This window comes from Bubalus kerabau, chromosome 2 (assembly GCF_029407905.1).
Source record: "Bubalus kerabau isolate K-KA32 ecotype Philippines breed swamp buffalo chromosome 2, PCC_UOA_SB_1v2, whole genome shotgun sequence".
NCBI lineage: Eukaryota > Metazoa > Chordata > Mammalia > Artiodactyla > Bovidae > Bubalus > Bubalus kerabau.
The window spans coordinates 164,706,794-164,727,800 of record NC_073625.1 but is presented as its reverse complement, the minus strand read 5'-3'; the positions used below and the strand labels follow the sequence as shown (position 1 = coordinate 164,727,800).

Sequence of the window (21,007 nt, the reverse complement as noted above, 5' to 3'; positions counted from 1 at the left end):
AGAAATGGCAACCCACTCCAGTATTCTTGCCTGGAGAATTCCATGGTCAGAAGAGCCTGGCAGGTTACAATCCATAGGGTCACAAGGAGTTGGACATGACTGAAGCGACTTAGCACATGCCTAACAAAGTGTTCACACAGGGGCATCCAGTACATGTGGCTGCCTAGTCCAGTGGCTGTTGCCTGCCATTTTCCCTCAGGAAAGCCACAAGCTGATTTCCTCAGCTCTGAATCACTGACTTGGTCTGAGTGAATGATTTCAGCAAAGGTGAATGGTGGGGAACTTGATGGGGTAGGTGAGTTGTTAAAGGACTCAGGCCCTGGAACCCTTGGGGGCAGAAGCTGCCTGAACCTGTGGAACTTGTATGGAGAAAATTGCCAAAGCAGTCACCATTAGCAACTGAAGAGGAGCAAAACAGCAAGGACTTTGAATAGATAAGGATTTGAATAACAAAGAGTCCAGAAAACTATTGAAAAAGATGAATCTTTATTTCAACAGGGGCCTAAGAGTTGACCAATTCCTTGGCAAGTCCAACCTGGCACGTGTATATTCTTAAGTTAGCACATCCCAAGCCTCGACCACCGTGTCCAGCATATAGCAAGTTTTCACACACGCCGATTGGTGCTGCCACCCAGTTTTCCATTTACTTTCCCCAGGTACAGGTTTCAGTGTCCGCTTTCACTTTGGTGTTCCTAAAAAATGCATCGCTGGTATGATCATAAGGAAGATAGTTTTGATAATCGTGATGATGATGGTCATGATGGATGGGACTATTTCTGCTTAGTGTTATCTGCTGCTTCAGCAATGCAGTTGGACCAGAGGAAAAAAGAATTTCTGAGACACAGTCTTTACTTGGATACTGTGCATGAGTTATTTATCCTTTAGTATTATATATGTATACATATATTTTGAATGGGATAAAATAAATCTAAATGGAAAAAGTTAATTAATATATTTTTAGAAAAGAAAAATACACTTTTGAAAATGCTTAACATGGGAATTCCCTGGCAGTCCGATGGTTAGGACTACACTTTCTCTGCCAAGGGCATGGGTCATGGGTTCAATCACTGGTTGGGGAGCTAAGATCCCACAAGCAGGGAGGTTCAGCCAAAAAATGGAAAACACTTCACAACATAAAGTGAGCTGTAGAGGTTAACTAGCAGCTTTATTGCTAAGTTGCCAAAAACAGCATTATTTATAGTAGGGGAAAGTCAGAAGTTTCTTAAACAGTTAACACGAGATTGGCTAAAGTATATGTGATGGCTCAACACATCCAGTGAATTTTTGGTAGCTATCTGAGGTAGTATTTATGAAGATAATGTACCAATGTGAAAAAAAAACACATTTAACTTTTGATAAAAAAAAAAAAGCAAGAATCAAATATTAACTAATACCATAATTACAACTTTGTTCAAAAACACAGGGGAAAAAATGAATGAAAAATAAGATGATAAAGTAACAACAACAACAAAAAAAACCTATGTAAAAATAAAATAGATAATTGTCTCTATGTACTTAGATCTGTGTAAATGTGTCACATGATGTAGAAACCGAATCATCACCCTCAGAAGCCTAAACCATACTATTAATATTATTTTGGGTGTGATGAAAGAACTAATTAAGTGTTTGGGGGGAAATTTCAAGGTGCTCAGTATAATTCATATATATATATATGTATATACACATTCATGTACACATATATATGTGTATGTGTATATACATATATCACATACACATATGTGATATAGTGTGTATATATGTATATCTTGAATGTATGAATAATACTGTATATTATATATACATATAATGATAGTATATGTATATTTGGAAAAAATTTTTTTAATTGTAAAACAAACAGAGACTTTCCTGGTGCTCCAGCAGCTAAGACTCCATGCTTTCAAAGTAGGGGGCCCAGGCTCAATCCCTAGTTGGGGAACTAGATCCCACATAAAGACACCACAATGAAGATTGAAATTCCCACGTGCTGCAACCAGGACCTGGGGCAGTCAAATAATAAAAATCAATATTTAAGAAACATACACACAAAGTTTAAAAAAACAAACAAAAACAGAAGAAAGAAAATTGTGGTGCCCACTGTGTGCAAGACCAGACGTGGTCTTTCAGGCTGAGCCTGGAAGAATTTGCCTCCCAATAGGACATTTATTGGTTGATGATGTCATTCACCTCCTCCCTCTACCCAAATAAGTCCCAGATCTGGTTACACCAGCTGTTCAAGCCACATCTCTTCCCCTGTCTTATTTGTCTTGTTGACAGGAGCCAAGAGTATACAAGCTCTCCTATTATCTCTCTGTCTCAGGACTGACCATGCTCAAAGGAGGTCACTTTTGTGCCTGGTCAAGAAAAGTCAACTTGTGGTTTGGAGCCCAGGAGAAGACGAGAGGACCAGCCAAACCAAGACAGGGTGGAGAGAGGGCCCAGGAGGCAAATGCTGCTCCACCAGAGCCGACACTACAGGCATGGGTTCAACTCACACAAGCTTAAAATCAGCAAAAAGTTTCTTTAAAAATATATATTTTGGGATGTCCCTGGTGATCCAGTGGTTAAGACTCCATGTTCCCAATGCAAGGGGCATAGGTTTGAGCCAAAAAAAAGACAGTAAATAAAAATAATAAAAATATATATTTGCAGATAATCTTGGGTAAGAGGGTGAATTTATTCTCATGTAGTGTTTGCCATACAATGAATCCTAATTTGACTGTATAACTGTAGACATTTTCACCTAGCCATAGTAATTAAAAGCTATTAGTATTTCAAAGTATCATAATAAGAGTAGACAATATTTATATAATATTTCTATAGACTACAAAACAATTTCACATGTACAATCACACATGAATCTCACAGTAACTCTAAGAATTGGCAGACAAGGCTTACTGGAACTCCTATTTTATAGACAAGAAAGCAAAGATTCAGAAAAATTTATGTCTTACCAAAAGTCATTGAGTTGTTACAAAAGAGCCAAAACTCAAACCCTTTAGTGTCTCTCAGCTTTCAAATTATATTTCTCTCATAACTTTTTTTTCTCTCTTGACTTTTTAGCCAAATCAAAGTCTTAATTACTTCCTCCTTCTTGAGCATACAGAATTCTGTTCTTCAAAAACAAAAAAAAAAAGAGAATATTTTTAAAGTTATTTTTCCTCCACTGACTTACAGTATCATTTCATAAATGCTTTGTCATCTAATGGCCATTCAGTATACAGAAAATTGAAGTTTAGTTGTCTCCTCCCTCTCGTTAAATAAATGAAAAGTCAAATATGATGGAGGGAACTTAATACAATCAAGCCCTGATTAGTGGAGTGCTTGCATGTATTACAGAACCCTTTCTGGGTTGTGAATCATCACTGTTAATTAATATGGCATAGAAAGTCCCTGTTTTGTTTTGTTTTGAAGGATTGTAGTCCTAAAGTTGTCTTGTAAATTGGTGATTTGGAACTCAGTATATAGTCTGTTATAGAAAAAATATATTACAAACAATGGCCAGGCACTCTAGCCATCTAATTAGGGGCCCTAACCTCCCCCAAATCCTTGGGAGCCCCCAAACCTCCGTCTGTCCTAATCTTCAGGTTGAGTCTTTCTAAACCCTTTGAGGGCTGGTGTGGGGAGAAAGTGCAGAAAGCAGGCAGATTTTTTTTCCTGCAGCAGAAAGCGGTTCCTACAGGATCAGAGTATTTCCTGTGAGTCCAGGATTACCTGGTTGGGCAAATTCATGTTTTCTATATCATACACCTGCCAGGAGTGGGAGGAAAAGTTAAGACTCCTCTTGGCTGCAGGTAAAAAAGTTATGTTTATTTATTTATTTATTTATTTATTTTTGGCTGCTCTGGGTCTTTGCTGCTTTTCACCGGCTTTCTCCAATTGTGGCAAGTGGCTTCTCTTTGCGGTGGCTGCTCTTGTCACTGAGCTCGGGATCTGGGGTGTGCAGGCTTTAGTAGTTGTGGAGCATGGGCTCAATCCTGGGCTCTAAAGCACAGGCTCAATAGTTGTGGTGCACAGGCTTAGTTGCACCAAAGCCTGCATCCTGGACCATAGATCAAACCTATGTTTCCTGCACTAATAGGCAGATTCTTTACCACTGAGCCACCTGGAAAGTCCCAAAAGTCATGTTCTCTTAAGCAAAAGAGAGCAATTACAAGGATACTGCATAAAACCTGAGAAAGTTCACATCTCTGACTCTCTCTCCCTCTCTCTGTCTCCTCCTGCAAGCCCCACCCTCCCGCTTCTCTCTGCATATGTACTTTATTCTTTCTGCACCCAGCTTTTTCTGCTCCTCAAGCCATGTGGCACGCGGTTGTCTATGCCTCACAACTTCACATATTATGCAAGTCTTTGTGACCCCAGGGACTGTAGCCCACCAGGCTCCTCTGTCATGGAGTTCTCCAGGGGAGAATACTGGGGTGGGTTGCCTTTACCTTCTCCAGGGGATCTTCCTGGCCCAGGGATAAAATCTGTGTCTCCTGCATTGCAGGCAGTTTCTTTACTGATTGAGCCACCAGAGAAGTCCTCATATTATACACAGTTCCTCTTAAAAGAGAAACAGACTTTTGCCTCAGGTTTAAATTCCCAAGGAAAGGTATCTGATTGGCTTAGCTTGAATCAGGTGTCCTTTGATGGTGGGGGAAAGTGAGAGCAAGGTCAAGAATAAGTAAAATGAGTGTGATTCTAAAAGGAAAGCAGGAAGCTCATGGAAAGAAGGTCCATGGAGAGAACCCCAGAGATGCAATAGCTACCTATGTTCATATGCTTAGCATTTCATAGCAGAAACCTGAATTTTTAGCTCTTTATCTTCTAAAAACACACCACCAACAAAATACTTAGAGGTATCACACGATGCCCTTACAGCCAAACAATTTTAGAACTACATGGACACCCACCCAGTGGCTGCACATTGTGGTTCTACTAAATCATCATCTCCTATTTTGGGGGTAATGATTTCAGGCAAGAGACATTGTATTGTTCATTCTGTGAATTTCCTCCCACCTGCCATTATTTTTATGTTTCATAGGAGGGGAAAGAATTTGAAAATATTAGAAAAGCGACTTAGAAGACCCTGATAAAATGGTCAAAAAAAAAAAAAAAAAAAAAAGACTTGAAAGACAAGATCCCTGAGATGTAGCCACCATCTTACTAAAAAATTAGGTAACTACTGTCTATTAAATTGCCAATCAAAGCTCTTCCTGTTATTGATTGCACAGTCAGGAGCTCCAGGTTAGAGATGGTAATATAATTCAGTCTGGATAGTAGACATTGTATCTGTAAACTGGTTAGGGACTTCCCTGGTAGTCCAGTGGTTAAGAATCCACCTTGCAATTCAGGGGACACAGGTTTGATCCCAAGTTGAGGAACTAAGATTCATATGCCATGGAGCAACTAAGCCCACACAAGGCAACTACTGAACCCTTACAATACAACTAGAGAGTCCATGTGCCCTAACGAGAGATCCTACATGATATAACTAAGACCCTCGTGTGGCAACTAAGACCTGACACAGCCAAATAAATAAATAAATAAAATTTTTAAACTTGGTTAATGTCTGTCAGGGAGGAAACCTGCTTAAATCTTTAGTTTTCTCTTGCAGTTGTTAAAAGACTGCCTTATTCAATTAAGTATGGCAACTTGTGCCTTTCAGTGAGGAATGACAAGTTTCTTTGATATTAAATTAAATACATCTTGGGTGAGAAATTTATCTCTTCTGTCTGCCCTGGAGATAAATTATAGTGAAGTGTCCAAGAGCTAATGCTTCATTTTGCTTTACCTCACAAGCTAAGGTCTTAAGTTAAAAGTGATGGATCCCATTCTTAAAATAAAAGTAGTCACTAATAGAGAGGGACCTTTTTGATGAATTCCCTGACAACTCTGGAGCAACCGTTAATATTGATTCTTCCACATAAGTTCCTTTAGACACTCTACTCACCAAAAAAATATCACAGGGGTTTCAAAACATTTTGTTTTAGTGTTTGAGCACCCCCAGAAATAAGCCTCAGTCTGTTTGGCTGAAAAGACAGACATAGTCTGGTGGTAAATTTCATCCTTGTTAATGAATCCTCCCTTTGACTTTCCGGGCAGTTTGACCAAATGTATTTGGAGCCCACATTCTACAGCTTCCAAAGCACAAGCAGTTGGTATGGGAGAGACCCAGCCCATTTTACCTAAAATTACCAAAAGCCTTTGTGCAGAGTCCAAGTGTTTACCTCTAGTCAGTCTTTCCTATTTTATCACTGCCAGGGGATTTGTTTTTGTAGGAGAGGCAATAAAAACCTCACATATAGGTGTTTTCCTACCCAGACTTATTTACTTGCAAGGCTAGCTCCTTGGAGGCCACAAAGTCTCACCAAGGAAAATCCCAACCAAGTATTTTCCTGGGCCAGTTCCATTAATCTACAGCTTGGGGCAGCAGTGAGTAGCTGGTTTGGGAACAAGAGCCTCTTTCTCTTATTTATCACAAATTCATCTGAACTCAAAAGGGCCTCACTTAAATCAGGAATTTCTATTCTTCTGGAAATGTCATTTCATTTGAATTAGTAGTTCTGTGGTTTAAAGGAGACAAAAAAGAGTTCCTACCACTAAAGTTCAATGGGAGGGGAAAGGGAGGCAACGATAAAAGTAACTCAAGAACAGTTTGAAGGTGAACTTGCCCTTCTGCAGATAGACAAAATAGACTTCTGTTTCCCCAGTACAAGTTCTGGAAGACACTGACATATCCTGTAACTCCTCCACAGAGTTAAATGACAGTGAATTGACCAGCAGAGATACCTGTGTTTATAGGGTAGGTATGCATTCATTCACTCATTCGTGTCCAACTCTGTGATCCCATGGATCATAGCCCTCCAGCCTTCTTGTCCATGAAATTCTCCAGGCAAGAATACCGGCATGAGTAACCATTCCCTTCTCCAGGGGATCTTCCTGACCCAGGGATTGAACCCAGGTCTCCCACATTGCAGATAGATTCTTTACCATCTGAGCCACCAAGGAAGCCCATTTATAGGGCAGATATCTGTTAAACCTTCAGGTTTAAACTGTCTACCAAGGGGGGAAAATTGAGAAAAACAGATGGTTATTTGGGCAAGAACTAGGAGTGTGATTTATGGGGGCAGTTCAGATCACCAAGATGGAACAAGATGACCAAGGGATATTTTGGAGGAAATGCCTGTGAATAGAGGGGCGAAAGAAGAAAAGCAGGCAGGAGGGTCTTTAGATTGCCATGCAGATATGACCGCAGTGAATGGAGGAAAGAGGAAGAAGGGTCCGGGTCCCCAGAGGGAGTACACCCTTGCTAGTGAACATTGGTATCATTGAACTATTATCTATGAATGCTACAGGCACCCTAGACTCTTGTGTCCAAGAGCAATAAGAGAGAGCAGTTGCCATCATTCTGGCCAGAATGAACTGAGCAGTGGGAGGAGCTAAGGCTGCTATTGCACTGGAGCAGCGCGGAGGAAGGGGAAGAGAAATATGCACGACCGCGTGATTTACTTGGTGTCTCTGTGGATTCCTTTTCCCAGTTATAACTGTGCATGGACTTATACAACAGCCCCACGCTGAGAAGGGTCCGACTCCCAGGATTTGGGACCTCAGGAATGAAAGTCTGAGTTGCACCACCAGGTAAGCAAGCCATCAACACCTGCCAAGGTGATAGCATGAGATGTGGAGTCTTCAGAGGGCATAGTAGAGGAGCGGGAAGATAAATGCCAGTGTGACCTGAAGACCAACTGCAGCAGTAGGGGCTGTGGTTTATGTCACTAAACTCCCTCTTCTAAGTTTCCCCTCAGGGGAGAGGTCTATGGGAACTAGGGGAGAGCTGCACCCTGAAACATGGTGGAGAAGTGCATCCATGTGATGCAGTCTGTATAGACTGCGGTGAAAACCATGCGGATTCACTGCTTAGGGTTACCTTCAACAGAGAATCTCCTGTGAGGCGGGCAGGGAGCTGACAGCCCCAGCTGCCGTGTCTGTGAAATTGACAGCCGGAATGCCATGCTGAAGGCCATGCTGTCCTCAGTCTGCCAATGACTGCACACACCAGGAATTTAAAGCTGGGCCCTTCCTGCCCATGTGGGCCATCGGTCAGTCAGTCACTGCCTTGAAGCTCCATGGCAGCCTGGTCAGGACATTCTCAGAGCTGCACTGCAGTCTGAAACTCTTCACACCCAATCCTCGTTCCCTCTTTCCTACCATCTGCTGCCAGCGTAATCGTCACATGGTGCTCATTTGCCTAATCAGCACAGTGTCATTGATGTAATGGATCATTGTGATATTCTCCAGGACTTTAGATGGCCCGTATCTATATCCAGACTATATATGACAGAAGGTAGGAGAATTAACATCCCTGGGGCAAAACTGTAAATAAATGTTGTCTATGGGCTTCCCTGGTGGCTCAGTGGTAAAGAATCCACCTGCCAATTCGGGAGACATGGGTTGGGAAGATCCCTTGGAGAAGGAAATGGCAACCCACTCCAGTATTATTGCCTGGAGAACTACATGAACAGAGGAGCCTGGTGGGCTACAGTCTATGGGGGTCACACAGAGTTGGACAGACAGGGACTGAGCACTCACATATAATCAGGACCACCCACACCCCCTGCACCCTTGAATCTTTTAGATCAGTGGTCACCAACCTTTTTGGTCCCAGGGACTGGTTTCATGGAAGACAATTTTTCCATGGGGGTGTGGGGGTGGGGCAGGGGATGGTTTAGGCAGTAATGCGAGTGATGGTGAGTGGCAGATGAAGCTTGGCTCCCTCACCCTCTGCTCACTTCCTGCTGTGCAGCCCAATTCCTAACAGTCCACAGCCTGGGAGTTGGAGACCCCTGCTTTAGATTTTTAACAATGGCATTCATCTTTACCACCCCCCACTCCCACGCTTATCCTCAGGATGCAATGCTGGTTTTGATTTGCTATCCTGCTGGGAGTGGACAGTTGGGCAGGGTGCCATTTCAGAGCCTTCTCTTGACCTTCACCACTATGATAACTCTTATTCCACAGGCCAATAGCCAATGGGAAGATCAGTCCAGCTACCAAGAGGATCAATCCCAGTTACATATTCAAAGACAGAAAAAATGGCCACCAGATGGGACTGCAGGCCCAGGTAACCCACTGTAAGTCAGACTTTAGCTAGAACTCCATTTTTTGATTCAGGTCTCCAAATGTCAATAGCAACTTAGAACCTGTATTCAATAATCCTTGAAGTATCTGAGTATTCACCTTTCTCCAGGAAAATAACCATAGATTCCCTTGGAAATCAAGCACCAACTCACTGGAAAAGACCCTGATGCTGGGAAAGATTGAGGGCAGGAGGAAAAGGGGGCAACAGAGGTGGTTAAATGGCATCACCAACTCAATGGAGACGAGTTTGAACAAACTCCAGGGAGCCAAGCTTCATCTGCCACTCCAGGAGATGGTGAAGGACAAGGAAGTCTGGATTTCTTTGCAGTCCATGAGGTTGCAAAGAGTCATTCGGACACACCTAGGCTACTGAGCAACCAGAGAGAGCCCTTGGAAATTGCTAAGAATACTTTCTTACAGCATAACTTGCCATTTCAGGATCCCTGCTCCTGAGGACCTGCTACCTCTTCAGTCAGTAAACTCCTGACTGAGAATTGACTCAGACCCATGAGAAAAGACTCATGACTTTTTATTGGGCAACCAGTGTCAGCCCCCTTGTCTTATTCTGATTATAGATATTGAATAGCACCCTTCAGGCTGTGGACAACACCTAGAATATGAAGCAGGCTATGCAATACCTTAAAGGCTATCATTAAATGTCAAAGATAACTTATTTAAAGGGCAATCTTATTTGTTAATAATAGTCCAAAATATTTAAAGCCATGAGCTTCCACTTTTACGTACAACCCAAACAGAAATGTTTATGTATGTTTACTCAGAGACATGAATTAGAATATTCATTGTTCACAGCAGTAAAAGCTCCAAATGGGAAACACCCACAAATCCTTAGAAGTATGTCGAATAAATAAGCAATGAGGCACTATGCAATAACAGATTGTAGAATATAGAATGAACAAACTACAACTATAAACATAACACAGATAAATCCTATATATATATAACACTGAAAAAAAAAGATAAACATTCAAGAATATAAACTGTATAATAAAGTGCATGCTGTGTGCTAAGTTGCTTCAGTCATGTGTGACTCTGTATGACCCTATGGACTGTAGCCTGCCGGGCTCCTCTGTCTTTGGGATTCTACAGGTAAGAATACTGGAGTAGGTTGCCATGCCCTCCTCCAGAGGATCTTCCTGACCCAGGAATTGAACCCAAGTTTCTCATGTCTCCTGCATTGGCAGGCAAGTTCTTTATCACTAACACCACCTGGGAAGCCCTGTATAATCGCATATATATATAATTTATTAAAATAGGAAAAAGTAAATTTGTGCTGTTCAAAGACAGTGATCACCCTTGGCAAGAGAAGTGTGACCACAAGAGGATACAGGGAGGGGGCTGCCTCTGGCTATAGAAATGTTTTGTCTCTTCATCTGGAGACTGGTTCCATGATTATGTTCAGCCTCTGAAAGTTAACCAAACTATACACTCATACTATGTGCACTTTTTGTATGTATATCATGTTTCAATAAAAAGTTCAGCATGTATATTTAAAGCCACAAGATACCGAAGGAGAACTTCTGAATACAACGTTTTGGATTTCATAGTGTAAGTCAGTAGTTTGCAAACATTGAGAAGCATCACAATCACCTGTTCCCCAACCTATAGAACCTCTGGGCTGGAAAACGGTAATTCAAGCATGTTAGGAACAGGGTGAGGACAGTAGGTGGGTTTCCATGATCCACAGCAGAATACAGTCAAAGACGCATTCGTGAGTTTCTTAGCTTCCTACACTCTGACCACTTCAGAGTGTTTCTTGAATTATACAGGATACAAAAAGTTCTAGCCAACTGCTTGGTCATTACTCCTGGGGATAGCATCTGCCCCTAGTCTCAGTCCCTTTCTAATCCTGGTCAAAGAAGCTGCTGCTGCTGTTGCTGCTAAATCCCTTCAGTTGTGTCCGACTCTGTGCGACCCCATAGATGGCAGCCCACCAGGCTCCACCGTCAATGGGACTCTTCAGGCAAGAACACTGGAGTGGGCTGCCATTTCCTTCTCCAATGCATGAAAGTGAAAAGTGAAAGTGAAGTCGCTCAGTCATGCCCGACTCTTAGTGACCCCATGGCCTGCAGCCTACCAGGCTCCTCCATCCATGGGATTTTCCAGACAAGAGTACTGGAGTGGGGTGCCATTACCTTCTCTGGGTCAAATTAGCTAGATATTTTTAATGGACATCTGATGATTTTGTTTGTCCTCATTTCCCCCCTCCTGAAAACAGAGCACATCTGGTCTATGGAGGACCCATTCCAAGGAGTTTAGGTGAGACTGACCCCACTCTAGCCCTCTAGCCTCAAGAATGGCACTATGACTCAGATTTGGCCAATGAGAGTTCCTCCAGTTGTTTTTTACCTACAGTGTCTAGAGACTTATCCTCTTTATGCTGAAGCCACAAACAAGGGGGGTATGAGTCTGGCCATTGTAGCATAAATCATGGTCTCCACATGAAAGAAGCCAGTGTACAATAAAGACAAAGCCAAGTCAAAGAAGAATGAAGGAAGATATAGATATTCAAAGATCTCATTTGAGTTCCTGGATATAAGTATTCCTGACATCCACAACTGTATAGTTACAGTACCAATGAATTCCTATCATTATGGTTTGAGTACACTCCTGCTACTTGAAACGGAACTGACGAACAACACCTAGAATAAAACAAACCAAAAAACCCTTACATGTATTTTTACCCCCTTTTCTTGAGCTTAGAAAAAGCCATAAACTTACCTGTTTCCTCTATTTGGGACCCACCATGGTGAAAGGCACCCTGCTCCAGTACTCTTGCCTGGAAAATCCCATGGACAGAGGAGCCTGGTAGGCTGCAGTCTATGGGGTCGCTAAAAGTCGGGCACAACTGAGCGACTTCCCTTTCACTTTTCACTTTCATGCATTGGAAAAGGAAATGGCAACCCACTCCAGTGTTCTTCCCTGGAGAATCCCAGGGACAGAGGAGCCTAGTGGGCTGCTGTCTGTGGGGTCCCACAGAGTCGGACACGACTGAAGCGACTTAGCAACAGCAGCAGCAGCATGGTTCTTCAAATGCTTATATCTTTCCTTTTCTCGTTTCTTTTCGCTTCTCTTCTTTTCACAGCTATTTGTAAGGCCTAGCCAGACAGCCATTTTGCTTTTCTGCATTTCTTTTCCATGGGGATGGTCTTGATCCCTGTCTCCTGTACAATGTCATGAACCTCAGTCCATAGTTCATCAGGCACTCTATCAGATCTAGGCCCTTAAATCTATTTCTCACTTCCACTGTATAAACATAAGGGATGTGATTTAGGTCATACCTGAATGGTCTAGTGGTTTTCCCTACTTTCTTCAATTTAAGTCTGAATTTGGTAATAAGGAGTTCATGATCTGAGCCACAGTCAGCTCCTGGAGATCTCTTCAAGAAAATTAGAGATACCAAGAGAATATTTCATGCAAAGATGGGCTCGATAATAAAAGACAGAAATGGTATGGACCTAACAGAAGCAGAAGATATTAAGAAGAGGTGGCAAGAATACACAGAAGAACTGTACAAAAAAGATCTTCACGACCCAGATAATCACAATGGTGTGATCACTGACCTAGAGCCAGACATCCTGGAATGTGAAGTCAAGTGGGCCTTGGAAAGCATCACTACGAACAAAGCTAGTGGAGGTGATGGAATTCCAGTTGAGCTATTCCAAATCCTGAAAGATGATGCTGTGAAAGTGCTGCACTCAATATGCCAGCAAATTTGGAAAACTCAGCAGTGGCCACAGGACTGGAAAAGGTCAGTTTTCATTCCAATCCCAAAGAAAGGCAATGCCAAAGAATGCTCAAACTACTGCACAATTGCACTCATCTCACATGCTAGTGAAGTAATGCTCAAAATTCTCCAAGCCAGGCTTCAGCAATATGTGAACCGTGAACTTCCTGATGTTCAAGCTGGTTTTAGAAAAGGCAGAGGAACCAGAGATCAAATTGCCAACATCCCCTGGATCATTGAAAAAGCAAGAGAGTTCCAGAAAAATATCTATTTCTGCTTTATTGACTATGCCAAAGCCTTTGACTGTGTGGATCACAATCAACTGTGGAAAATTCTTCAAGAGATGGGAATACCAGGCCACCTGACCTGCCTCTTGAGAAATCTGTATGCAGGTCAGGAACTAACAGTTGGAACTGGACATGGAACAACAGACTGGTTCCAAACAGGAAAAGGAGTACGTCAAGGCTGTGTATTGTCACCCTGCTTACTTAACTTCTATGCAGAGTACATCATGAGAAACGCTGGACTGGAAGAAACACAAGCTGGAATCAAGATTGCCGGGAGAAATATCAATAACCTCAGATATGCAGATGACACCACCCTTATGGCAGAAAGTGAAGAAAAACTAAAGAGCCTCTTGAGGAAAGTGAAAGAGGAGAGTGAAAAAGTTGGCTTAAAGCTCAACATTCAGAAAATGAAGATCATGGCATCTGGTCCCATCACTTCATGGCAAATAGATGGGGAAACAGTGGAAACAGTGTCAGACTTTATTTTTCTGGGCTCCAAAATCACTGCAGATGGTGACTGGCAGCCATTAAATTAAAAGATGCTTACTCCTTGGAAGGAAAGTTATGACCAACTTAGATAGCATATTGAAAAGCAGAGACATTACTTTGCCAACAAAGGTTCATCTAGTCAAGGCTATGGTTTTTCCAGTGGTCATGCATGGATGTGAGAGTTGGACTGTGAAGAATGCTGAGTGCCAAAGAATTGATGCTTTTGAACTGTGGTGTTGGAGAAGACTCTTGAGAGTCCCTTGGACTGCAAGGAGATCCAACCGGTCCTTTCTGAAGGAGATCAGCCCTGGGATTTCTTTGGAAGGACTGATGCTAAAGCTGAAACTCCAGTACTTTGGCCACCTCATGAGAAGAGTTGACTCATTGGAAAAGACTCTGATGCTGGGAGGGATTGGGGGCAGGAGGAGAAGGGGACGACATAGGATGAGATGGCTGGATGGCATCACTGACTTGATGGACGTGAGTCTGAGTGAACTCCGGGAGTTGGTGATGGACAGGGAGGCCTGGCGTGCTGGGATTCTTGGGGTTGCAAAGAGTTGGACACGACTGAGTGACTGAACTGAACTGAACTGATGATTCTTCAGTTCCTCTGTGACACAAACTGATTTTAATGAGATCCTGCATATTCAAGGAAATACTTATTAATATTAAAAAACCCAAGCGTATGGCCACATGACCATTTTGACTCCTAAATTATCATCCTTGCCCTCTACTCTTTCACTACCTAGAAATCCATGCCTAATTAATAGGAACAGAAGGAATGAGGCAGATAGCTACACTCCAGGCGGCCATTCTCCCGTTGCTCTATATGCTTTCTTTTGTCCAACAACTTTACTTTTTTTTCTTTCACCACTGATATTTCATTGGTGGTGCCTTTCCTCCCACTCTAGATCTTTTCTCCAGTACCAGTTCTTCATATGTCCTAGGTCCCTGACTTAGAGTAAAATGGGTCCAAGAACAAAGTTAAGTCTAATGAGTCAAGGTCTTATCCTGTGTCCAGAGACTAGCCTTGGAAAATGGGAGAGAAGCTTCCCTTAGCACCCAATGGTTACAGAAGCAGATTTAACTTCCTTTATAGCAAACTCCGGGAGGCAGTGGAGGACACAGAAGTCTGGCATGCTGCAGTCCATGGAGTTGCAGATAGTTGGACACAATTTAGCAACTGAACAACAACAACAACAACATAGCCAGAGCATCTCAAGCCTACCTATTCAGCCCCATTCTCTTAGGACTGTCTCCAGATGGAGAAGGACTTTAATAGCACTAACCAGGACTTTCCTGGTGGTCCAGTGGTTAAGAAACCCCTGCCAACGCAGGGTACATGTGTTCTATCTCTGATCTGGGAAGATTCCACAAGCCTCAGGGCAAATAAGCCTGGCACCACAACTACTGAACCCCAGTTCTAGAGTCCACGAGCTTTAACTACTGGACCCTTGGACTCTAGAGCACATGCTCCACAACAAGAAGAAGCCACCACAATGAGAAACCCATTCACCACAACTAGAGAATAGTTGGGAAGCCTGGGCACAGCAACAAAGACTCAGTGCAACCAATAAATAAAGAGCATAACCAGACTCCTGTCACTACTGCAATGTTTAGAGCCTCATGGGAATGTCTGAATTTTCAGAGAAATGAAGAACCACTTCTTGGCCTGCTCACTGCCACTCTAAGAGTATTTAGGCCTGGGCAGCAGACCTGGGCACAGGAATTCTGCAGTCTTTAGTTTCCAGGTTATCATTTTAAAACTTCACTATATTAAAAGTGTGCAAAAGGCCAATTACATTAAAGTGTTTCAGATATCTATTGCTGCAAAGCAAGACACCTCAAGCTTAGTGGCATAAAATGATCAGATCAGATCAGATCAGTCGCTCAGTCGTGTCCAACTCTTTGCGACCCCATGAATCACAGCACGCCAGGGCTCCCTGTCCATCACCAACTCCCAGAGTTCACTCACACTCTCGTCCATCAAGTCAGTGATGCCATCCAGCCATCTCATCCTATGTCGTCCCCTTCTCCTCCTGCCCCTAATCCCTCCCAGCATCAGAGTCTTTTCCAATGAGTCAACTCTTCACATGAGGTGGCCAAAGTACTGGAGTTTCAGCTTTAGCATCATTCCTTCCAAAGAAATCCCAGGGCTGATCTCCTTCAGAATGGACTGGTTGGATCTCCTTGCTATTCAAGGGACTCTCAAGAGTCTTCTCCAACACCACAGTTCAAAAGCATCAATTCTTTGGCACTCAGCCTTCTTCACAGTCCAACTCTCACATCCATACATGACCACTGGAAAAACCATAGCCTTGACTAGACAGACCTTTGTTGGCAAAGTAATGTCTCTGCTTTTCAATATGCTATCTAAGTTGGTCATAACTTTCCTTCCAAGGAGTAAGCATCTTTTAATTTCATGGCTGCCAGTCACCATCTGCAGTGATTTTGGAGCCCAGAAAAATAAAGTCTGACACTGTTTCCACTGTTTCCCCATCTATTTCCCATGAAGTGGTGGGACCGGATGCCATGATCTTCTTTTTCTGAATGTTGAGCTTTAAGCCAACTTTTTCACTCTCCACTTTCACTTTCATCAAGAGGCTCTTTAGTTTTTCTTCACTTTCTGCCATAAGGGTGGTGTCATCTGAATATCTGAGGTTATTGATATTTCTCCCGGCAATCTTGATTCTAGCTTGTGTTTCTTCCAGTCCAGCGTTTCTCATGATGTGTACTCTGCATAGAAGTTAAATAAGCAGGGTGACAATACACAGCCTTGACGTACTCCTTTTCCTGTTTGGAACCAGTCTGTTGTTCCATGTCCAGTTCTAACTGTTAGTTCCTGACCTGCATACAGATTTCTCAAGAGGCAGGTCAGGTGGTCTGGTATTCCCATCTCTTTCAGAATTTTCCACAGTTGATTGTGATCCACACAGTCAAAGGCTTTGGCATAGTCAATAAAGCAGAAATAGATGCTTTTCTGGAACTCTCTTGCTTTTTCCATGATCCAGCGGATGTTGGCAATTTGATCTCTGGTTCCTCTGCCTTTTCTAAAACCAGCTTGAACATCAGGAAGTTCACAGTTCACGTATTGCTGAAGCCTGGCTTGGAGAATTTTGAGCATTACTTCACTAGCATGTGAGATGAGTGCAATTGTGCAGTAGTTTGAGCATTCTTTGGCATTGCCTTTCTTTGGGATTGGAATGAAAACTGACCTTTTCCAGTCCTGTGGCCACTGCTGAGTTTTCCAAATTTGCTGGCATATTGAGTGCAGCACTTTCACAGCATCATCTTTCAGGATTTGGAATAGCTCAACTGGAATTCCATCACCTCCACTAGCTTTGTTCGTAGTGATGCTTTCTAAGGCCCACTTGACTTCACATTCCAGGATGTCTGGCTCTAGGTCAGCGATCACACCATTGTGATTATCTGGGCCGTGAAGATCTTTTTTGTACAGTTCTTCTGTGTATTCTTGCCATCTCTTCTTAATATCTTCTGCTTCTGTTAGGTCCATACCATTCTGTCCTTTATCGAGCTCATCTTTGCATGAAATATTCCTTTAGTATCTCTGATTTTGTTGAAGAGATCCCTATTCTTTCCCATTCTGTTGTTTCCCTCTATTTCTTTGCATTGATAGCTGAAGAAGGTTTTCTTATCTCTTCTTGCTATTTTTTGGAACTCTGCATTCAGATGCTTGTATCTTTCCTTTTCTCCTTTGCTTTTCACTTCTCTTCTTTTCACAGCTATTTGTAAGGCCTCCCCAGACAGTCATTTTACTTTTTTGCATTTCTTTTCTATGGGAATGGTCAAAGTGATTTTTTATTATTATTATCTTTCATGGTCCTAGGAGTTGACTGATCTCAGTGTTGTGGTCATCTCTCAAGGGCTCTCATGTAATTGGTGTCAGGTGGTGGCTGGGGCCCGAGTCATCTCAAAGGCTGTCTCATTCACATATCTAGTACTGATTCTGACTGTTGTCTGAAACCATAGCTGAGACTGTCAACTGGAACACTTGCAAGTAGCCTCTCCATATGGCTTGGGTTTCTTCACACTACTATAGCTCAGTCCTAAGAATAGTGTTCCAAGCCTGAGAGCTAGGAAAAAGCTGTATCACCCTTTATGATCTGAAATCAAGTCACTTTCACCATATTCTTTTGGCAGAAAGGTTGCAAAAGTCCACCCAGGTTCAAGGGAGAGATACAGATGCCATCTATTGATCAGAGAAGAGTAAGGTCACATGATCAAATGCACATATGTGATGAGAACTAAGGTTGCAGCCATCTTTGGAGACAATTATCTGCCACAGTAAGTTTCTTTCAATAATGTTGACTAGTTGCTGGCTGAGTTGATAAAATGTGTCTTTGTTTTCTGAATATTAATGATCAGGACCTCCTCTGAAACATTGTGTTATAGGAAAGCAAAAGTCACCTTGTAATGAAAATATTACCCTGTAATGAAAATATTCCCTAAAATATATTCAAGCATCTCTTCCCTCTTAACTCTGAGAGTGTCTCTGATTATTGGAAGTTGTAAATATCCACCCATACAATGCAAAATAAAAGGGTTAAATCTTGCAAAAGAGGAAAGACTTCATTAAATCAACTATTTTTAGACAATAAAAGATTTATGGAATCTGGTGTAACTGGTAAACCAGCTAACAATTGAAGAAGAAAAAAAATAACCCAGGATGATCTGAGTCCGTGGAATTATTTAAGAATCCAAAAGATTAAGAAAGGTATCAGGGAAAAAACACTGAAACTGAATATTTCTACATCTTGAGTGTTCTGTATGTCTTTAGCTTTTTTTTTTTCTTTTCTTAGCTCTGAATTTTATTTGTAGCAATTTCTTCTTTTTTTTTTAATTAAATTTTTTATTTTGTATTCAGTTCAGTTCAGTTCAGTCGCTCAGTCATGTCCAACTCTTTGCGACCCCATGAATCACAGCACACCAGGCCTCCCTCTCCATCACCAACTCCTGGAGTTCACTCAGACTCACATCCATCGAGTCAGTGATGCCATCCAGCCATCTCATCCTCTGTCGTCCCCTTCTCCTCCTGCCCCCAATCCCTCCCAGCATCAGAGTCCTTTCCAATGAGTCAACTCTTCGCATGAGGTGGCCAAAGTACTGGAGTTTCAGCTTTAGCATCAGTCCTTCCAAAGAAATCCCAGGGCTGATCTCCTTCAGAAAGGACAGGTTGGATCTCATTGCAGTTCAAGGGACTCTCAAGAGTCTTCACCAACACCACAGTTCAAAAGCATCAATTCTTCGGCACTCAGCCTTCTTCACAGTCCAACTCTCACATCCATACATGACCACTGGAAAAACCATAGCCTTGACTAGACAGACCTTTGTTGGCAAAGTAATGTCTCTGCTTTTCAATATGCTATCTAAGTTGGTCATAACTTTCCTTCCAAGGAGTAAGCATCTTTTAATTTAATGGCTGCCAGTCACCATCTGCAGTGATTTTCGAGCCCAGAAAAATAAAGTCTGACACTGTTTCCACTGTTTCCTCATCTATTTCCCATGTAGTGATGGGACCAGATGCCATGATCTTCGTTTTTTGAATGTTGAGCTTTAAGCCAACTTTTCCACTCTCCTCTTTCACTTTCATCAAGAGGCTTTTGAGTTCCTCTTCACTTTCTGCCATAAGGGTGGTGTCATCTGCATATCTGAGGTTATTGATATTTCTCCCGGCAATCTTGATTCCAGCTTGTGCTTCTTCCAGTCCAGCGTTTCTCATGATGTGTACTCTGCATAGAAGTTAAATAAGCAGGGTGACAATACACAGCCTTGACGTACTCCTTTTCCTGTTTGGAACCAGTCTGTTGTTCCATGTCCAGTTCTAACTGTTAGTTCCTGACCTGCATACAGATTTCTCAAGAGGCAGGTCAGGTGGTCTGGTATTCCCATCTCTTTCAGAATTTTCCACAGTTGATTGTGATCCACACAGTCAAAGGCTTTGGCATAGTCAATAAAGCAGAAATAGATGCTTTTCTGGAACTCTCTTGCTTTTTCCATGATCCAGCAGATGTTGGCAATCTGATCTCTGGTTTCTCTGCCTTTTCTGAAACCAGCTTTAACATCAGGAAGTTCACGGTTCACGTATTGCTGAAGCCTGGCTTGGAGAATTTTGAGCATTACTTTACTAGCGTGTGAGATGAGTGCAATTGTGCGGTTGTTTGAGCATTCTTTGGCATTGCCTTTCTTTGGGATTGGAATGAAAACTGATCTTTTCCAGTCCTGTGGCCACTGCTGAGTTTTCCAAATTTGCTGGCTCTTCATCAAATAGGTATCGACTACCTCCTTAGTGCAAGGCAATAACACTAAAGATTACAGGGATCATAAAGATGAACAGACTTTGTGATGAAAGCATTGGTATATGTGTTTTCATTCAGGGTCACCGTGAGGTTGACACCATCACTACCATCACTGGCTGTCAGCCCTACCGTCACAGCTTCCGCCACACCACCTCCACCACCCCCACCACCACCTCCACCACCACCATCAGCAGCTACATAGATCTAATAGCATAAAACACATTTACCATGAAAACCAGAATTAAATAAAGAGCTTAACTCTAGAGGTACTAGGAAAACAGTATCTCTTATGCAGTTAATTCACTGGTACTTTTCTTGGTGCATATCACATAATACCAAATGATACACCCCAATATGCTGATATCTTCAGGGGAGTTTTTCAGCATTTTGACATACTAAAAGGAGATTTTAAGTTTGAAAGAATTAAAGGAATTACTTATTCCAACTCTCTCATTTTTCAGATGAAAAAAATAAACCTCAGAGAAGTGAAGTGAGTTGTCCAAGGTGAACAAGGACAAATCGAAAAAAGAGCTCAATGGAACTTTCCTGGTAGCCCAGTGGTTAAGACTCTGAGCTTCCCTTGCAAGGGCCATGGGGTTTGATCCCTGGTCTGGGAACTAAGATCCCTCATGAACTAAGACCCCGCATGGCACACCACGCAGCCAAAAAAATTAAGTAATTTAAAAATAAATAAAAACAAAATAAGAGCTCAATCCTTCTGATTCCCTTACTGTCCAGGATCTTCTTCCCCTCTGTTCTCTCTTGCTAAATGAGAACTTAGTAAGAACTGTTAGTCCAGCCAGACAAAAAGGTTATCATACCTGGTAGGCAGATAGAAACTCTCTGAAGAACATAGGAAACAGCCAGCCCTCTCCCAGGAGTCCTCTGTTAGCTCAGTTTGTGACAGTTTATGTAAATGAGGAGCCCCTGCAAGAGAAGGCGGTTGTGAGTTTCCTAGGGATTAAGCATGATAATGCATGATGTGTGCCCAGGAGAGAAAACAAGGCTTTGAACTTGTATACCTTTCACCCATCCAACAATAACAAACA

General features: G+C 42.3%; 1 long non-coding RNA gene across 1 annotated transcript; it reads left to right on the top strand.

Moving 5' to 3' along the window:
- Positions 1-7,519: 7,519 nt before the first annotated feature.
- Positions 7,520-9,477, top strand: LOC129644977 (uncharacterized). Its single transcript, XR_008711097.1, has 3 exons — positions 7,520-7,620; positions 9,001-9,113; positions 9,230-9,477. It is a non-coding gene; the product is annotated as an uncharacterized LOC129644977 (long non-coding RNA).
- The last annotated feature ends 11,530 nt before the right edge of the window (positions 9,478-21,007 follow it).